The sequence below is a fragment of the Diadema antillarum genome, unplaced genomic scaffold, assembly GCF_040938485.1.
Source record: "Diadema antillarum isolate AM-2024a unplaced genomic scaffold, OU_Dant_1.0 seq00001285_RagTag, whole genome shotgun sequence".
NCBI lineage: Eukaryota > Metazoa > Echinodermata > Echinoidea > Diadematoida > Diadematidae > Diadema > Diadema antillarum.
Window position 1 is genome coordinate 186,731 of NW_027272064.1, and position 9,443 is coordinate 196,173.

The window sequence follows — 9,443 nt, forward strand, 5'->3', positions numbered from 1 at the left end:
ACGAAAAGTTGTGTATCGAATAAAAATGTGTACTTTTCCCACCAATACTCCTTTAAAGAGTTCCTTTGAAGGAATGGCGGTAGTCCTACCAGGATTAACTCTTTGTTTTACCTTCCAGGACGGAAAGTCTGTATCGATTTTTTTTTAAAAATCAATACGTTTCATTTCTTTTTTAGTTCGTCGAACACCTTTTAAGCCTTCGTCCATTCTTTTTACCTTTGGTTTCGATTTTTGTGTACTTGTACTTCCCCCTCAATATTCGTTTAAGAGGTTCCTTTGAAGGAACACCTGTATTTTCTGGCAGGATTAACACCTTTTATTTTACGTTCCAGAGGGAGCGTCGGTTTCGATTTTCGCGTACTTTTCCCACCAATATTCCATTAAAGGGTTACTTTAACGTCTTTTATATGTTTTTCTTGTTTTTTTCTTTGTTTTGTTTTGCTGATGTTATCGGTAAGGAGGAATACAACATCCAATGGACAAAAAGTATAGTATACACGAGATGTATAATACACGTAATCATCTAACGGGTAGCACACGAAACAAGTCGGGACCCATAAATCGCGATATTAAACACAAGATCTCGTTGTCAGTTCCTGAAAATGATTAGCAAATGAGGATGTCCAACTGCCTGATAAGTCAAGAAACATTGCGTTGACGACAAAAACTTGTCAATTTTTTTTTTACGGAGATGGATGAATTAGAGGAACCCAATCTAGCTGACAAGACAAACAACATTTCTGCGGTAAACATCGTTATGTTTTCTATGAGTCTACTCAAAGGAAGAGATAAGTAGTTGATTGTAACATCATTGTCTTAATTTCATTCAAGAGGAAGAAATACTCGATGTCTATCATCGAGTGATAAACGATAGACCGTTCATCACCCCCGTCGGGATACTCATCGGAAAGAACAAATGGTTAAAGATACGAATCTGGCGGGTTGCGATGGAAAAACTTTGTCAGTGACAACGGTGCAGTCACAATACCTGTACCTCCTTGGACGAAATCAAGTTTGACAGTGACACGTAATATAATGTACAGAGATCTGATTGGTTGCGAGAACGATTAATATGTAGCGGGAAACAGTGATGAGACAGCCGGTACGGTAATACAGGCAATCAACTTTGTCAGTGACAGCGCCTTGATACTTACATCTCATTGGACGGAAACAAGACAGGTTGTATACTACATGATGTGAAATGATGAAATCGTCTATGGATTGTCCCCTTAGAGGAAAACAATCACAGATTGACCTTCCAATTTACATGAAAACAAAGTTTGACATTTTCCCTACAAATATGCTCACTACATGCCTAACTTAACATATATATGTAAAAGTTACATCGATTTAAACAACAAAAAGTTTTCCCAAAGCATGACTACGTTAGTGTCTCATAATAATGCGGGGACACCAGGTTTTTTTTCTTTTTTTTCATGGCAGACAAAGAGTTAACTTTACTGAGTAACCAGCTCCCATGTAACCAGCTCCGATGTAATTCGCATTAAAATAAATAGTTTACAAAGAACGACAATCTTTAACAAAAATCATTTTATAGTGCTCCAGGCGTCCGCTAACCTGTTTAAGCTAGTAATGCTGGTAGGGTGGTGCTCGGAGTGATGGCAATGGTGTATTTTCAGACAATGCTGCTGGTAGAGTGGTGTTCGGGGCGGTGGCGGATGTTCTCCTTCGTTATATAGCCAGGAACACTCTTTGCTTTATGCTCCAGGGGGGGGGGGGGGGGGAATAGTGGGTTTCGGCTTTTGTCAATACGATTTATTTTTTACAGTCCGTGGGAGAAAGTAAAGAACAAAAGGTGGCAACGTTTACTTTACACTCAAGTGCCGTTTGCTTCGCAGTCAACTGGCGAAAAGTCGCGTATTGAATAAAAAATGTGTACTTTTCCCGCCAATATTCCATAAAAGGGTTCCTATAATGTCTTTTATATGTTTTTCTTTTCTTTTTTTTTTAGGCCTTCGTTGATTCTTTTCTTTTTATTTCTTTTGCGCTCTTAATTTCTACCACAGTGTTCAGAATTATTCCTTCTTTAAAGACATTGGCGCTCTGTAACAGCTGCTATTTTTATGTTCATTGCACTACAACTGGTTGTTGGATGTCTTCTCTTTTCATCTGGATTTCAAGGTGCATGTGTTTTCTTCTCTATATACTTCCCTGTCTCTTCTGAAGACACGAAAGTCGCAGACAACGCGATGGATTTTGGTCTCCGTTCGCGTCACGACACCCGCGTCCTTCGTGCGTGCGATTCTGTGGGGGTTTGTGACTGTAGTGAGGCCACGCTCACCCCGAATCATCTCTTTAAAACTGTCAAAGTTGACAAGTTGTGCATTGCTATGATTCAAAGTGATTCCTCGCACCTTACAAGCCCCCACAACTTCGGCTTTCTCTTTACTGGAAAAAAACTTTGTAGGTGTAGTTTTTGGGACCTAACGCAATGAGTTCAGTAATATAACTCCCAGTCGCGAAATCTTTCTCCAACTCGTCCGTCATGTCACCCAGGAAATTTCCAGTGGGAACATCATCTACATCATCGTTTTTGAGGTAGATGATAGAGCCTTGTCTGTGTCCAGATCGTTTTTCTGCAACTTTTCCAAGTAAGTATACAGTTTGAGTCTTGCATGGCAAGTAATGAATGCTGCCAGCACGACATTTGTATTTGGGAGCACTTCTAAAAAGTCGTCATCGCGGGCATATCGCACTTGAGCGAGGTCTTCGTGAGGAAAGTCAACGGTCTTGACCTCTACAGTTGGGTTAGTGAGGATGGAGAAAAATCTTTCCGGACTTTCACAAAATTCGGTTTTTGTTAAGTCAAAATTGTTACGCTGCCCCAGTTTGCCCAAGAAAGAGTTGAGGCAGATTTTGGAGACGACACGCAGCCCAACTTTCTTTTCAATTGTATTTTCGTCTAGCAGCGCCCCCTCTTTCTTCTCGTAGGAATCGATGTAATTTCACGTTGCCTCTAGGATCTTAGCATTTATTTTGCCAGTCTCCGAAAGGTATTCGGAAGGCCACCGGCTCGACTCTTATTTGGCCTTTAGGAAGAGGTCGATGCATTCGTTGAAGAGCCCGCCCTTTTTGGTTTTGGGGTTGTAATTTGTTTAACGAGGGTAGTGCCAGATTTCGTAGCTGTTTACGATCTTGGAGCCAAGTTTGACCCCCCTTTTTTCTTTGAGTTCCTCGCTAACCCAGTATAGCAGGGCTTCTTGTGTCCATCACGTCGACTGAATGGCTTTAATTTTCAGCAGTCTCTTCTGACCCCATGAATAGCTACCCCATGCATGAATGTCTGCCTCTCTCTTCTCTTGACATCCAGGCACACGCCACGCACATACACGTGCGCGTTTTGGAATGTGTTTAAAGACAGGCCCGTGGTCACTTTGCGTCACTTTGTCATGAGATCCTGTCTGCATTCGAAATAAAAAAAAAAGATGAATCTCCTGTTGATGTATTTCCTTACATCCGGGCAGCAGTTTGATAGATTTCTCAGAGCTGTGTATCCATTGACATAAGATACCATTTAGGTATCAATATATCCCCGTACTTATTACGGCGAAATTACTCAAAGCCCGATATGTGAGCCTCGATGACGCTGGAAAATGCGACATACCCTGCGCGTATTTCGTCTAGTTCGGCGGTTGGGGAATACTGAGCACTGAGGGATTTCTTCTTTTTTTTTGAGCTGCTGATGATGACGGTTTAGGGGTGCGGGCGATGACAGTTTAGTTCCAGCGAGTTGGTGATGTGTATACAGGTATTAGTCAAGGGTGTCAAGTGTGAAATACTTCTGCCTCGAGATATCCGTAGACAAGAGATGCAGATATATATATATATATATATATACCTTAGATTTAATACGTCAGCTTTAAATATACGATGAATTACAGCACCAAACATGACCCGTAGATTTCCTCTGTATGTACCGCCTTTACAAACTCCGACTCTGACGACACCGTGCTAACTTCGTATACTCTACTCAAACGTACAACCCGTCAAAACCGTTCGATGCATCGCTAAATGTCACAGTACAATAAAATTAAAATGAACTTGGCTTTAGATCAGGTGGTCAGATTAACCCATCAGTTGGCAATTTACCTATAATTACAAGGAGCGAAATGCCATTCTGACAATATATCATGCAACATACGCACCACGATCTCGGCAACTTGTGAAACATAACTAAAGTTTCTATCAAAGATAACACGATAGAGGCTACTTACATGACGTAGTCTCCTCAATAGAGACCGTCCTCCTCCTCCTCATCTGATAATGGTTCCCATAGTCATGAGGTAGCCGATGGGGATGAGGTACTCCCCATATTTATTCCGCTTAAATCTATGAAACCCTGGTATGTTTTCTCCAGAAGCAAAAGCGAGGTACCCTTCAAGTACCTTTTTTTTTCTTTTTTTTTCATGGCAGACAAAGAGTTAACTTTACTGAGTAACCAGCTCCCATGTAACCAGCTCCGATGTAATTCGCATTAAAATAAATAGTTTACAAAGAACGACAATCTTTAACAAAAATCATTTTATAGTGCTCCAGGCGCCCGTTAACCTGCTTAAGCTAGTACTGCTGGTAGGGTGGTGCTCGGAGCGGTGGCGGTGGTGTATTTTCAGCCAGTGTTCGGTTAGGGTGGTGCTCGGAGCGGTGGCGGTGCTATCTGTTGACTCGGTAGTTCGGGCAGTAATATGGGTGTTGCTTGTACGGTTCTCCTAAATATAAAAAAGAAGAAAAAATGAAGATAACAATCAGATAAAAACATAGATAGGCACATCAAAGTTTATTTGTGTGTAAATGCCAAAAGAATACTAACCAACGAATTTCTGAAGGTAAAGTCGTTGAATTTATTAACCTCCTTACTCTCCTTCCTCCCGATGATCCTAATTTTCTTTTGCGTCAGCCCTTTTTTAATGTCTGCAAAAACCATAAAACCACAGGTCTTCGCTTATCATACTCTTGTTCAAAGTTACTGTCAAATTTGTGTTTTTCGCTAGGGTTGTGTACATTGATAATCTCTTGTAAAGAAATGATATCAAAACTGTTATACATGTCGTAAAGCAGCTGATAGCCATACAGATAGGAACTGATCGATATTCACGTTCTATACATTATGTTCCGAACCATTCTGTATCCCTGTACAGCATCAACTTGGTATTATCGAGAGTTGCTAGAGTCAGGACGGGCATGTTTCAGAAATAATGTCCACTTTTTGAAAAGTCTGCACTTATTGATGGCCATACTCACTCTATTAGCCCATCTAATCATATGTTTTGCAATTTTTCCCGATCCCATTCTTATGGTATCTTATTGTACTTTATGAATGCGTGGTTCAAGTTATAGAGTAATATCTGCTGACAACCTCCACATTCATAAGGCTAGATGGAATCCCAATGCACTGACTATCGCAAAAACTTGTATAATAGTCAAATTATCCACAAGATTGCATAACTCCTTGATGTCATCTAGAAAATCTATAATATCGTTATCTTTCAAATGACATGGACCCAATCGGAAGTCTGCGTTGACCTATATTTGATAAGATGGCTCGGGTGATGCATGTTCAGAAATCTGTTCTTTCAGCCTTTCTCTTCATTGCGACTACTGCATTCGTGGTTACTTTTATCCTCCCATACAAGAGCTTCTCCCAGCTCTCGAGGGTGACGTCGATCCCCCTCCTAGCCATATAGCTCGAGAGCCTCTGAGGGGCTCGTCGTCACTCTGGTACCGGAGAGTGGGGTCGACCATCTCATGACTTCAACCTCCTATGAATATGCTTATAGCACCTTTATGAAACTAATTTCATATAACGCCATCAGTATGTTCGCATGTTAGTTACCCTTTGATATGCTATAAGTTACCTTTACTTACATCATTGCTCACTCTTAATATTATTTAACAACGAAATCTGTGTGGTTTGTTCAGTTTAGAATGTACATAATAAAAATGAAATATCATGATTCGTTGATGACATACTGTATATAGTATATGATACAATAGGTATGTTTATATTTTTATAAACAAATGTTTTATTTGTGTATTTTATTGACATTGTTTCAAACATTTTCTGTAGATACTATTTTTCGTGTAATTTTTTTCTCGAACTATCAATACCAGATGTGTAATTTGTACGAGTTTGTAGTAAAGTGTAAATAATCATAACAAAATTCCGCCAGAATGATCTAATCGTCAGATGTAGTATATTAATATTGTGCAATTTGATGAAATACATGTAGAAGAGTTGTTGTGGATACTGCAGCAGAGCTGCATTGACATCATGGTGAGAAAACTTTGGATCATGCGTAGCTTGAGTATGACTTTATGCGTACTGTTCATGCATGTAAGCACGTTTTCAATATTGTTTGCCCACTTTATAGTCTCTGTTAATTGTTTTTGTTCTGTTCCTGTTTTGTTCAGATGCTTAAATGTTCGGACATGATTCCAGAATTTGATCAGCTGCATACATGACAACATAATTATGTCAAGGCAATTCTCTGCTGCGTGTGCTTAGTCAGTAGATTTGAATGGATGATATTTTTTTGAATGAAGAATTCATGAAAATCCTGAAAGAAAGTGCTTCCATTTTTTATGAAGGAAACCTCAATACTGTGTATATACTATGTAGCATGTTCATGTGTGTTCATTTTGACCCGCACAAATAAATGCAAAGAATTGAATATAAGATAGTTCTTTACTCGTGTTTCAAGCTCTCCCTCCTTTCTCGTATATTAAACTTTAAACTTACTGTGGAAACATAAATCAAATCTATATGCATGCAATAAGCAACATGCCTGTGTTGTTTGGTTGTTTGTGTGTGTGTGTGTGTTATGTGTGTGTGTGTGTGTGTGTGTGTGTGTGTTTGTGCGTGTGTTCCGACTGTGGGTATCTCGACTGCGATGTTCTTCTCTTTCTCGTATGGAGCCACCTGCCTGATGGTTCATCCATGCATGGAATGTGAACTGGTTCACTGTTTGCCGACTATTATGCTGCTATTGGGTTCTTGCAACAAAGATCGCTCTGGTGAAATATCTGCACGCTATACCCTAAATATAAAACCTATACCCACAAACATAACCCTATCCTCAATCACAACCCTCACCTCAAACTTAATCTAAATCCCAATCGCCATCTTAACACTAATCCTATAGGTCCTTGAAGGAAATAAAACTGTATATTGTCGCAGGAGCAAATTTTGCATGTCGTGGCACCGCTTTTGTCACCTTGGGCAGACTTGGGCACCTTTGCTGTATACGAATTAATTATGTGCAATTATGATCAGGCCAACATAGCAATCTGGATGTGAGCCATTCTGTTATTCTTCGATAATGTATTGTCTCCTTGTTGCAAACGTTTCACTCTCAACTTTTTATTGCGGTTGTTGCGCTAATGAGGTGTCCGCCTACTCTTAAATTTTGGTTGTTTTTAGTGTCTACCAACAGTAAATGACTGAATGAAACTAAAAATATATGTGCAGTAACTGTGTTCAAATAATATGAGCTGTATATATCAATGCTTTCGGTGCAATGTTGATGTGAAATGGATAGTTCAACTAAATTGCAATTTACAACTCATCAATGGTTGACGTACAGGGGCCTACAGGGATACATTTCGGTTGAGATGGGCTTCAGGTTTCCAACAGTTCTTTGATGACGATTTTTTTTAGATAAAGAGAAAGCTGTTATGAAACATGAAAGATCATACAATTCTGAAGGTGTTTCAAAGCCTATTTTATGAAAGTTGGTTTTGAAATGGCTGAGATATCCCTAACAAAGCGAGCCCGATAAAATGTGATGGGACCCACCAAGGATCGCTTTGTTTTACTTTGTTTTTGGATATCTCATCAATTTCAAAATTGATTGTTATCATATATATATATAGTTTGAATTTTATTGCATGCTCTTATCTAAAAATAGTGATTTCTAAGCATCTCTCATAAGAAGATGAAAGCTGATCAATCCTCACCTCAACCAGGGGTGTTGCCCTGGACAGTATCAAAGAAGAAGAAGAAGAAGAAGAAGAAGAAGAAGAAGAAGAACCAATACTAGGCCATCCCTGTATAACAGTAACTAAAATCGGTCGTTATAATGTACGAATTTTGCAGGCCGGACAGGGAGGGATTCCAAAAAATCTAATATGTGATGTTTTCACGGGATATAGAATTATGTTTTATAATTGCGCCTGCGCTCATGTTTTGGTAGACTCTTATGAAAACAGAAAGGTCAAAGAGAGGCAGTGAAAGTTTTATCAAGATGTAATGAATAAAAAGAAATTTGTGACACTTTTATATATAAACTGGCTGTAAAACGAGAAATGTTCGCGTGCATTGTAATTTTGCGAATTTCGCAAGCGCCAAGATTCGCGAAATTCGCGAAATGCACGCGAAATTTCTTATCTACACTATATGCATTGAACGCAAGAGGCAATTCGCGAAAATTTCTTGCCACGAAAAAGGCCGTCGGCTCCAATTCGCGAAAATTTCGTGCCGCGAATATATTATCATGTTTTACAGTATAGGGGGTGCTGTGGCATAGTGGATAAGACGCCCGACTCCCGATCGGAGGACCGGAGTTCGAATCCCGCCCAGCGCTTACGTCCTTGGACAAGGTGTTTTACCCACCATGTCCCTCTCGACCCAGGTGTATAAATGGGTACCTGGCAACGCTGGGGTACTAATAATGGCAGGGCCCTCTGGTAGAGCAGTGGCAACACTGAAGAGGTTACCCTGGGTAAATAAGACATTATTATCATTTTGTTATTATTATTATTATTATTATTATTATTATTATTATTATTATTATTATTATTATATTTCATAATATGGAACGAACACCACATGCGGCGTAACAGTGAGATTGGTCTCAATGGCACGCCATACTTGGACAACTTGGACGCAACGGTATTACGTATCATTATATAAACGTCGCATACACTAAGATACCTTGAACCAATAATAATCGGCGCGTGTATAATTATGTGGAAAAAGTACATCTTGTAATAGTTTTGAGACTGGTGATACTGAACTGCCAATGAGAGCTGTTATTGATTGAACGATACAAAAACTGGCTTGGTGAATTGACGATCAATAGCCAATCGGAGACGTGAGAGATGATGGCATTACATTAGTTTATTGATAAGTTATCATGTGCATACCATCAATATCCTTGGTCAGGTTTTTTAATGTTTCGAAGGCAAATTATCATATTCATATCGAACAATTTTATTTAAGCATTCTGTGTATTCCCACTCTTCTATTTAACCGACTGTCGGTTCGATTTTCTTTTTTATTCTAAGTATTTTTCCTACATGTTTTCATTCGGAGTTCTGCTGTCTCGTAGAGCGTATTTTGCTTTCTATTGTGAAAGTGAATTAATGCGCAGTTCTTCTATTTTCGTGTGCTGGCGTTCTCTATATCTACTTTTCTCAATCTCTGC